The sequence below is a fragment of the Enoplosus armatus genome, chromosome 9, assembly GCF_043641665.1.
Source record: "Enoplosus armatus isolate fEnoArm2 chromosome 9, fEnoArm2.hap1, whole genome shotgun sequence".
NCBI classification, from domain to species: domain Eukaryota; kingdom Metazoa; phylum Chordata; class Actinopteri; order Centrarchiformes; family Enoplosidae; genus Enoplosus; species Enoplosus armatus.
Window position 1 is genome coordinate 17,254,756 of NC_092188.1, and position 12,502 is coordinate 17,267,257.

A 12,502-nucleotide genomic window follows, 5' to 3' on the forward strand; every position below is an offset into this window, starting at 1 on the left:
GAGAACATAGGGTGAAGAATAGGGAACACAAGGATCTATAGTCTTGATCTGTACACATTTTGACTGAGATGATGAGTATACAGTATGTTCACTTCACCAGCTCATCGACAGCATGCACTATATGTGCATTTATACAAGCATGTGAATGCACATCTACAGTATGTGTGTGTGTGTGTGTGTGTGTGTGTGTGTGTGTGTGTGTGTGTGTGTGCACATGCATCTGCGTGCAGCATGCGTAATAATCTCAGGAAGGGACTATCCAGATACTCGGATCAAAGAGCCGAGACACAGTTGCTCACTCTCTCATTTGTACTCTTTAATCACAAAGCTCTAACTTCTGACACTAAAACATGGTGAAGGTTGAGGTACTGCTCTAGTGGGTCGCAGAACAGTCCCTTATTAAACTTTCTTTCTCTAATTGTTTTTATCTCTCTGTTTGTTTTTAGATTGCTCTCTTCCAAAATGTGAATCCAAACTGGATGGCCCAGGTCAAACCTCAGGTAGGTCTGATTGTGGCACTGTCACGGGGAACCAGTTAGAAATGTCCTTCCAGAGCAGGACGTATGCCCGTGTCTTGCCAGTCAAATTGAATTCCAATTGAAAGTGGGAATTTTCATGTTTAGGGAAGCGTCAGAGCTCCATGAACTGTGTTTTGGGGGAAAAGCAAGTCTGATGCTCGAAACGCTCACTGTGGACAAGACAAGATGTAGATTATATACTGTATGTATTTGTGTGAGTGAGAGGGAAGCAGAGCTGAAACATCAAGAACACCATGTACCCATGCCCGCTTTGAGTAAAATGTTGTGTTCCATCAAAGCTACTACGTCGAATCCCATTAGACTCAAGCTCCTCTGTGGCATCAGCTAGTAACCATGACCTTGTGGGTTCACATCCTTAATACTCCGGGACATACATACATACTGAAAATACACCAAGTCGCTCTCTCCAGGGTGAATTGTTTTTGGGTATAAACAGGGCTGTTAAGTGGCCTATATTAGGTTATGCACATATATTATCCCAAATGAAAGTGGGACTGGTTCCCTCGTCATAGATTATTCAGTTTTGTCTCTTTTGCACTGAAATGCATTGTAAGTGTTTGGAGCTTTTCCATAGAAAGTCTGATTTACATTGAAAGGCATGGTGTAATCTGTGTCAGGAAAGCTGGCATACAGTGGCATACATACACATTTGAGTTGTAAAGCCAAGAGTGAACACATAAAAAACATTTGTGCATGTTGTGTAAGTGTTACAGTATTAGGCTGTAGCAAGGGTAGAGTGTCAGGGATGGATGGCACACATAAAGCACTTCTCTCAACAGATCTCTCAACAAACATCAGTAGATTGTGTTCTATTTAGCTCTGTGAGCCCCATGTGTTTGACACAGTTTTGACCTGATGTTTTCCAATTGGGTCATTCAGGGATGAACATTTTACAAGACTGCTTTCAATTGACAGCTTGGCCTATTATTCCCACTTGCCAGAATTTGAATGGGTGTTAATGGGAAATGATTGGGACATGCTAGCCAAATCCTGCACATAGGCCTTTTGCCCAAAAACCATTGAACTCCATCCCTGAGGCTGACTCACAAAAATGAGAGCTGCAGTGGTGTCTTTGTGTATTTTTGTTGGAATCGGGCAGAAATTCATGAGCTGCTCACTGTGAATCAGAGGTAATCAGGTTGTTCTGGCCATTTATGGCTGATTGTTCATTGTTCATTTTCAATTACTCTGAACAAAATTAACTTGCTGTTGAATTAAGGGTCGATTTAGCAAATTGCCCGAGGCATTCCGTTGCACTGTTACATTAAATTGCAGGTGTGCAAAGTCCTCTTGGAAAAATGAAGACTAATACATCTTTCACTTACTTATTAGCTGATCTGGCACATTCTAAACATGAACTGTGCTGAAGGCCACACCAGAACATTTATTATTTGTCCTCATGCACGCGTGTGTAAAGGACATACTATATGTGTGTGGTCATGTGTGTTTCTGCGTTAGTGGAAGAGTGTACCCTCTCACCAAGGCTGACTAAACATTCAAATATATACACAGATTTTCTGGCTATTTTGATCTTGAGGTGGGAAAGTATTTATTATTTTTGTTTGCCTCCACCCGGCTGCCATGTACTGTATGCCTTTTTGAGAGTTTTCTTTTCCTTTTTCAGCAATAGCTACATGTGCTCATCCACATTGTTGTGAATTTTGGTCTTGCCTCCATGTGATGTGCTAGTTTTAGATTCTTTGTAGCTTCCTTTCAAAGGAGTTGACAAAACCTCAATCGGGTATTTCCTGTTTTTTAATCTAAACTTGGCTTGTTTGGCCAACATGTTTTGAGAAACATTGGTCTTTTCAGGGTTTAGACTTGTTTTGTTGATAATTTTGTGTACTGGTGGGAGCTCAAAGCTATACAGAGAGAACGCCTTGTCTATGTGGGTTGATAAGTTAGCAATAATGTATGACAAAAACAATGATAATACATACAGTAAACCATTTCTAATAAAACAACAACAATTTTTTCATTCATTAGTGGATAGATATAGCTGAAAAAAGGAAAGATGAGTGAATCATTACGATCAGTGGTCCCAGACTAATGATGTAAGTTTGTCATGTTTGGTGAAAGTACAAAAGAGTTCATGCACAGCATTGGTAGCCTGTAGGCCTTGCTTTAGTGCTGAGTAGTGTCTGTGCATCTCTAGACTCTAGACTTAAACCTCAACCTTTCTACCAACATCAAGCTGCCTCTCTTGTCTGATCTGTCAGCACTCATCTGTTCTGCTCATATCATGTTGTGCCACACAAGATCCTACATCTGAACGTGGGCACTTTGATTTTACACAGACACACACACACACACACACACACACACACACACACACACACACACACACTGTCTTAGTTAGTTATTCTTTCACTCAATCAGTTTGTTTGGTTTTGATTATTAGCATATTTGTGTAGTAATACTTAACACAGTGTATTATATTGTGATGAATATGCATTAATTTGAAGTTTCACTAGTTTAACTACAACTGGATTAACTATGGACATGTTTACACACATTTTATGCAGTATGTAAGTAATGTGTTTCAAAGGGGAAAATGAAAAAAGCCTACAATCTGGATGAGTTAACCACAAAATCACAAGTGTCCCACAAAGACTGTTGGCCTGCATATGGATTTACAGACTAAGCGTGCTTAGAGTAAATAGTTGGACTGTTCCCCAGATATGCTCTGGCTCTCGGTCCGAGATAATCTGCAACATTAGCCAACTGCCTGTTCTGTCAGGATGATTCTGATCTCTTGCTGCACTGATAATATTTAGCATGCATAGTATGGTGAAGAAGATGAGAACGATTTGCAGTCCTTGTCTTGCTGGCTGGAATGAAAATTTGAACATGGACAGAGAGAGAGAGGTGTCCTCTCCTCTCCTCTCTTCTCCTCCATATGTTTCTGTTCAGTTTAATTCAGCTGTGAACTCAATCTCTCATCTCTACCCATACTGAGCTCACTGTGTGGTTCCTATTGAATTGGGCTTTGAATGCTAACCATGTGCTCTGCGGGTAGACGAGCAGGCAGGCATGCTCACTCAGTCCTACACACACACACACACACACACACACACACACACACACACACACACACACACACACACACACACACACTTCTAAGCAGTGGAGGAAGTGGTTTTCTCTGGAGTTCATTGGATTTTTGTTTTTTCATTCTCCCCTGCAGAGGCCAGGGTGGGGAAGACTAAACTCCATTTGGTGTGTTTGTGGATGTGGTCGTGTGTGTGTTTGAGTGATTGTTTACTAACTCTCTATTTCCCTCTTTTCTCTCTTTTTTTCTCTTGCTCCGTTGCTTTCTTTCCTCCTTTTTCCTGTTATATCTTTCAAAAGGTGGTCTGCAATTACACTTCAGTTTTTTATTATTGCTTAATTTGTGATTAACATCGGCCCGTATGTACAAACATGTGTGCAGAGAAATATATAATGAGCCAAATGGGTGCCACAAGAGCTCCTAACAACACTGAAAACTGGCAGAAGGTCTAGGAAAGAAAGAACTATATACAGTATATAACTATAATGTAGGCTACAGTTTCATGTCCATACATCTACAGTACACCAGATGTGTGTTTAATATCACAGCTCAACCAAGAGGTTGGCTGAACTTCACTTGAACTTGGCTCTCATAAAAGCACATAATTAGACAAGGTGCTGTCACCTAAATTGCATGCATGTACGTGATTGGACAAGTAGCAACCATGACTTGCATTATGTACAAGCACTGACTATCCACCTAGTACAAAACAACTGATAGCTCTCAGTGAAGCTTGCACTGTGGGGGCAAAGGAGAGTTTGCATAGTAGTGTGGGGTTGGCACCAGGTCTTATAACAGGCCAAGTTAAGGCATGGTTAAGGTTTAGCGTGGCAGGTAAACCATGAGATCACATTGCAAAGTGTCCCCTGGAATGTCCAATTATATGACAGCCTCTCAATATTATCTTGTTTTGATGTTTTTCATTTCTTTAATTTCTAATTGGATTGCAACATTTCCTATTAGTCTGGAAAGTTATTAGTTTCAAAGTGATAAAAAGACCAAATTCTTCATGACAGCTGCAATTTTGGAAATATTTCCTTTGGGTAAAGCTGCTGGGAGACTCTCTCTCTCTCTTTCTGACTCTCTCTCTCTCTCTCACACTCACACACACACACACACACACACACACACACTCACACACACAGAGGAGATGGGATGAAAGAGAGGAAAGTCAGTTAGACGCCCTGTGGTGTCTTACACGGAGACAGCTGGACTCTGTACTGAGTGTATTTGTGTCATGTTTGTGTGCACCTTTGTGTGTCTCTGCGTATGCAGTTCATTCAGATGTGCACGTGGATGTGTGCATCCTGATCTCTCTGTGTGCCTTTTGCCTAATTTGTGTGTATGTGTGTGTGTGTGTGTGTGTTTGTGTAGATGGCCTTAATTGGATCATGCTGTGGAACACTGGCTGTGTTAGTTTTAGAAAGAGCACAGCTTGCATCCTCCTGTCACAGGATATCAACATAATGATATCTGTTTGGCCAAGCAACATTTCCTGTGGCCACAAATAACAAGACAATCAAATCCAAAAAGGGTTGGTGGAGAAAAATCTGAAAACATTCATTCTCCAAATACCAACTAAGTTAGTTTAACTGGAGCTTATTAATCAAATTTATTAACTAACATGCACATTGTTGAATGGGTTTTTTTATGTCACCGAATAATGATCATTGGACACAGCTTTAAATTTCTATGTTACTACATATAAAAAGGTTTGGACTATTTTATTGCAGTTATTAATTACTGAATTATAAACAGTGTCATGTAATCAGAATTTTCTGATTAAAGTTATTCTGATAAAAAAATATGTGAAATGGGTTTCCTGTCAACTTTAATAAGTTTTGTCTCAGAGCCCAAAATTCCACAATGCATGCAATCATTTATCTCTGCAATATCTTTAATTGCTTATGAAACAATGGCAAAATGTAAAAGAAAAAGCATCTACTGGTCAAGGAGGCAGTGATTATTGATTATTCAAAGACATCAAATAACTACACAAAATAAGTAAGAAATGACACATGATCTAGAATAAGGCCTTAGGCAGACACAGTAATACACACGTTATACACACTTGCACAGACAAACACCTTCAGTGATACATCAGCACCAACACCAACTCACTGATCAGCTTCACCGATAATGATTGTCCTTATCCTGCCCTCCGTATACAAACACACACACATTAAATACATAAATACACCACCATGCTGTATGCTAATAGGCTCCATCTGTTGTAAACTGCATTTTCCCTGAAGTCAACACAGCGTGTTCCTCTGCACATCGGATTCACTGTAATTTCCATCAGAGTCTTTTCTCTCTGCAAGACTTGATGTTAATAGTAATAAAAGTAATAATCTCTTATGGATGTTATACGTGGACAGCGTTTGGATTGCATAGATGAGCAGTGTAATGTAGCTCATTGTCAACCTCCCTCTTTATGTCTTTTTCCTCTCCTCCTCATCTCTCCCCCCTCCTCTCTTCTTCATTTACACCCCCCCCCCCCCCCCCAGCCATCCCATCATATCATTCCTATTTCCCACATCATCATCTTTGTCCTCTCTCTCTCTCTCTCTCTCTCTCTCTCTCTCTCTCTCTCTCTCTCTCTCTCTCCAACCCCGGCCTTTTCCTGGAGAGCACTGATGCATAGGAAAGCAAGGTTCCGCTCCATCACCCGTCCAATCGCTGTCAACCTCTCCCCCGCACATCAGCCAATCGCTCGCGAGAGATGGCCTACGGGGGAGGGGCTAGGCATGAAGGGTGGGGCGAGAGGGGTGTCGTGTGTGTGCGTGCAGGTCGCTCCTTGACTCGAGGGACATAAAGGATGCTTGGCTGCTCCAGGGACAGGGACCACAATGCCCTCTCCATCCTCTTCGATGGATGTATTTTCAGTATTGGATGGTTGTGCTGCAAATTTATACTAAAGAAATTATGCTAGAATGCTTTTCAATCATTCATTCAAAAGAGGAATAGACCGTGATGTTGGATCGTGTGATAGGATCATCATATCTGTGCCAATACAGTAATGATTTAGATAATTTTCATGCTAAAATACTGTAGGCAAATGTTTGATCCATAACAGCAATGTGGCAGTGTGACTGCTGTAGTGACACCACTGGCAGAAACTTGATATTTATGTACATGCAGTGGAACTGATTTTTTTCTTCAGAATTTGATCGATCAGTACCCTGTGGTTTTATGTTGCAGTGGACATAATATCAGTGTGACAATGACTGCCATTGACAAAAGGTGACACCAAATGAAGGTGTTTACTTGAATGATGGAGAAGAACGCAGGGGGTAAAGGCTGTGAACCGGCAACACTTTAGAGGGGGAGGCTATACCATCTCTTGTCCTTTGGAAGCTCATATATGGATGGAAACCCCCGTGCTGTCATGCTGCTTGCTTTATTGGTCAGTTGACTGGTTCGAGTGCAGAGGGAGCAGAGACAAGCTGAAGACATGTCCACCCAGATCCTGTCTGCTGAACCTTGTAAGTATTATATGATTTACAAGGCAAGACTGAATTATTTAACATTCGTGGGAGGACAAAGTGACACAGCAACAGTGAGGCAAAGCCACACTTTTTTAAATTACTCTGAAATGTTGTAAATGTTTCTGAGTGTCTCTGCGTGTGTGTGTAATCAGAACCACATACTAAATACATACATTAATGTGTGTCGTGTTTCACTACTACCCGCAACATGATAATGCATTTATCATATTGTCATATTGGTGAAACATACATGGTGCAATGACAGCATTTTCGTCCCCCTAAACTGTGCTCTATACTTAGAGCTATTTCTCGACAGCATCACAACTCTCTATTTTTGGTCTGCAAGCTAACTAATGAATGCATGTGAGTCATGTGGTCTCACTTCGCCTCCTGCAAAGGTTTGTGTTTACATGGAGGAGGATGTAACCACCGGAGGAGTGGAACAGAAGAGCTGTCATTGGCTTGGGTAGCATCACATTGCCAGTGGTTCTCAACATGAAAGACGAATACATCTCAGTTTAGTAATTGACATATTTTGCTGTATCCTTGAGCTGAGAGCCCTCTCAGAGCCATAGATCAAAGAGTGAAGACCTGAACCTTTGATGACACTGTTTAAATGAATAGCCTTTGCTAAGCAACAGCCACTGTGGCCATAAGTGACCCTTACAGGATAAATGCCAAAACACTGTTTAACAGTAGCACAAGTAGAGAAGAGTTGTAATGTTAGTTAAATGACTCAGTAATGTCAGTTACGCAACAATATTTATCTAAAGTTTGCTAACATGAGCCATCATAAGCTACTCATGCCAGACCAAGTTAGACTTTACCAGCATAACCCCTGAATGTATTCAACTGAGCAAGAGAGCGTTTTAATTCTAATGAATTCCATTTGTCATTTGAAAGAGGAAGAACGTGTTATTTCTCCTTTCCAAAGTTACATCGTATTTTTTAAGCCATGCTAATTTGAGTATATAACAATTCTTAACAATATAATAGTAATATAATAATATAATAGAAGCACTTAATGACTCATCTGCTTCCCTTGCACCTTTTTTGCTCTTCTCTCTCTACTGTTATATATTTAATAAGGTTAAATGATTAAAGGACAACACCATGTACCTGACAAGCAAGTAAACACATATAATATTGTGTACATTCATACAACCACAAATTTAGTTTTCCTTTCTTTGTCTCTGAAATAGCTCAGAAGAGGGTAGTTCATTTTCACAAATAATGATGATAATGTCTCATTAGGCTATATAATCTAAAATAACTCTCAAATCCACTGTTATTGTTCTTCATTTAATAAAATTCCAAGGCACATTTAATCTGATCACACATGGAGGCATATACAATCATACAAGATGCTCACAAGGATAATTTGATTATAAACAGATTAAGTTACATTACATTTAGAAATTGCAATATTCAAATGTGACATTTTGCTCAGAAGGATTCCCCTAATATTGAGTCACGAAGAGTCTAAAATGTCACCTATCCTCTCCCCTTATCCCTGATAATGTCATTTGACATGTGAACAATGTTTTGTAATCAATCTTGATTGCCGTTATTGGCCATTGAATTGGTTAAAGTAATAATTGTATTATGAAATGTAAATTAAGCACCATTTGTGGCTTGTTTGTTTGCCCTATTATACAGTGTGTGTGCGTCAGCAGACTGCAAAGAATTAATGAGAATAATTGAACAAAGAAGTTTGAAGTAAAGCACTGTTTGTAAAGAATCAAACTTCCCACCACTTGTTCCCAAGCTTCTTTCTCCAGCACTTCATAACCTTCACTTCTTCACCCTCAGTTTGACTGAGTAATGGGCTTATTCATTTTGTCCTCGGTTGGTCAATTTGGTGTTAGTTTGAGTGTTGGAGCTGACATGGCCTTGCTTATATCATGACGTTCACTTTGCCCCTCTCTCTAGGTGTGTGGCCTGAGGATTGTGGTCAAATGGGGCCTGTTTAAACCAGGACAAAAGCTAAATATGTAGCAAAAAAAGTCTGTTTATACTGTGTATTTGAAACTTTAGTCAGCTGCTAATTTTATAGAGAAGACGATATGAAGGAAACAAGAAGAAAATACAGTTTCAGAGAGAGAATATTTGGTGCTATGGACAGATACATCTGGCTGGCCTTGTGTAACCTTGTAGTGGAAACAATTGAATTCACTTGAGTAGCTTTATCTGTCAAGATTTGCAGCAGAAGCTCTTGATGATGTTGTTTCCATGACCCTTACATAAGGTGTTTTTAATAAGAAGTTAATAAGAGTATCCCACGTCAAGTGCCAGCGCTGTTTCAAGCTGTCTATTGTACAAACTGTTTGTTATTCTATCCCTCCAACTCTAGACCTGCATCCTGGGTCCTGAGCATGATTTAAGTGAGAAAATAATCCCGTTTGCTCTCTCCTTCCCATTGACACCCTAAACACTTCCCTCGTGCGGACAGAGAGAGATGAGCCACTTGGCTGTGAAAAAAAGTGTAGTGACCCAGAAGCATTTAATATTTAAGCAGCCCGTCAATATGGATCCATCTGCAGCTGGATGATGGGAATATGGGGGTCAGGAATGTTGGGAATGCTCCCTTTATTTGGATTCCTATTACTCGTCTCTCATTCTACTATTTGGTATGAAGGTGATGATGAGGTTTAAGATAACGTTGGTGTAACTACACTTTAAAATGCCTGATTCTCGAAGCAGATGCACTATTAATAATGCTATTTTCTTTTCCCTCTCAAGTGTTTGACGTTGATGCAAGTAAGATGTGGCAGATCAATGAGTCGTCAGTGTTCTCAACTTGATTTGCTAAACCAGATACAAGTGCAACACAAATGTGTTTTTTGACTAATGTCCAGAAAGTAACCACTGCAGCGGAATGCTAAAGCTAATGTGTCAATGTCAGTGTTTTTCCTTCAAGTCCCTATGTTTTGAATTGCTATTTTTATGTCTTGTAATGCAAAAACTTTGAAATGATTTGTCGGCTGAAAGAGTACTATATTTGGGAGTGGATTTGCTGGACTCCATCAAACTGCAAAATGTTCCTCCAGAAGCCTATTGATGATGTCACAGACGCTACATTTATGTTTTTCTCCAGTTTAAGATTTTATCTTCCCATGAACAACAGTTTTACTGATGAGAGTGTGTAGTGACCCCTACTGTGTGACACAAAGAGTGCAGGGAGGTAGTATGTAGGTCTCTCTCTCCATTCCTCTCTCCTCAGAATAATAATAATGTCACTCTGCTGTTTGTGATTTATTTGCATTTTATATACAGTGCATAGGTATCTCATTTATTTGTATTTCCCATCGTAAAATCCTACAGATAAAAACAGAGAGCATGACATGACTATGTATGGTATCCTATCTATATGCAGTCAGGGTGGAGTCCGGATTCATATGTGGTTCTGTGTTGTTTGCTTGGAGTTCAGGCCCCAAAGACATAAAAAGACCTACAATTAAATGGCTTGAGGAGAGCATCCTAAATCGGGAGCAGACACAAACCAGTCTGAAGTAATGTTTTCTTCTCTCTTTTTCGCTGTTCCTTCCCTATTTTTCATTTTTCTCACCTCTATATGTTTCCCTGTCTCTCTCTCAGCCTTAGTGCGCCCCCCCCCTTTCCTCTTGGAGGATGGTTAGAAACTGAGACACTCGGGAGCCTCAACAAAATATGAAAATAACTAGATGAGATTAGATTTGGAACTGATCAACAGTCTAAATTGGTGTGAAATATTTCCCTCTGTAGAAACGCTGTTGTAAATCATCTGGCAAGTTGCAAACATACTCCCACCAGTCAGCAAAGTAAATAAGCTTATTTACTTCTTTATGTTATTATTTTGGCTCTGCAAAACTACATTTTTGTGCAGTGTTTTACATTCGGCACTTCTCCAGAGCAAGTAAGGTTTCAGTTGGTGAAACTGGTTTGGGGGGTGGGTGGGGGGAGGGGGGGGTGTTTGTGTGTGTATCCATGCATGTAAGTCAGATATTCCATCCGAGAGTCCCGTTGCTCCCTGTTTGCATAAGGCAGTTGTTTTCAGGGCTGTAATAACAGTGGATAGCCATGGGATCCACCAGCCGCCTCCTGGCCATGGAGCCATAGCCTGTAGTTCCCTGTCTGCTGTGTGTGTACTCAACAGGACATTGTCTGGTCTTTGTTGAGGACAAGTCTAGTGAAAACCTATTCACAGAGGAATGGAGTGACAGGGAGGCAGGCAGAGAGGAGAGATGAGGAGAGATGACGAGATGGAGGGTAGGATTGGGAATGACCTGAGAGGAATGTCGGAGAGGGCAAGGGGGAGTAAGAAACAAAGGAATAGAGCAGATGAGTGGACGACATGGATGAGGAGAATATGAGAATGAGGGAAGGAGGAAGGATAACAGAGAATAGAGTTAGAGGGATAGGAAAATGACTAGAGAGGAGCACAGGATGACAGGACAGGAGAAAATTATGCATACGTACACCAGCAACAATCCACACAAACCCTCTCTGGACACATGCATGCACACCCACACCCACACCCACACACACACATACGTAATATAACAATAATGTACAGAACTGCCAAAGGTCTGTACATGTGTGTGTCTTTGTGTGTCTTCCTCTGGGAACTGGCTCTGACTGCTGAGCTTGTAAACAGGAACTATCCTGCTTTTAGCAAGCTGGAAGCCCTGCAGGTGCACACACACACGCGCATGCATGCACACGCATGCGCACACACAGTCACACTAAAGACAATTGGATTCAGTTATAATAGTTTTGGTCTGTTTGCTGGATTTGAGACAGAAACCACAGTTTGATTCTCTGTTTATCATCCAACGCTCTGTTAGAGGCATTCATTACAGATACTGTTTGAAAAAGAAATAACAAAAACACAGCAAGGTTGCTCAGCAGCATTTTTGCAATTCTGAATGAATTTGCGCTCATGAATTTGAGGTTTTGTTTTTCTTTCCTTTTTCTTCCAACAGCGACTGACACAGGACAGATCAGACACTAAATCACTGCTGGATTATTTTAAGTATCCCTCGTACTTTTCTGTTGTTTACCATAGGTATGCTTTACAGAGCCTCCTGTTTGCTGCATTATCTCCAACAAACATTTCTAAAGTGCAGATTCCAGCGTCATCCCCAACACTTGTGTTAATGACTGCTTTTCAAGTTAATCATGTATAAATTTTAAGGTTTGTCCCTGAGGTTTGCAGGAGTAAATAATCCTATTATCAGAGCTCAGCTGTTAGTGCTGCTGTCAACTGAGGTCATGGTTTGGCTGAACCGACAGTTCTGCTGTGAAATGGGGTGATGCTCCTTTATGTTTTGTCCCACACAAGAACGCACTTATTGGATACTGTGCGTATGCAGTATGGTTATTGTGAGCTCTCTCTGTCTTTAAGTGAATTTTGGGTAAAATATAATGTGAATCAGTGC

At 40.6% G+C, this 12,502-nt stretch overlaps 1 protein-coding gene across 1 annotated transcript in view; it reads left to right on the forward strand.

Moving 5' to 3' along the window:
* The first annotated feature begins 478 nt into the window (after positions 1–478).
* The window catches only part of triob (trio Rho guanine nucleotide exchange factor b), an 88,520-nt gene continuing 76,496 nt past the window's right edge, over positions 479–12,502 (forward strand). The window contains exon 1 of the mRNA XM_070911896.1: positions 479–500. The gene's annotated coding sequence lies outside the window, so the exon portion shown is untranslated. The remainder of the gene's footprint in view (positions 501–12,502) is intronic.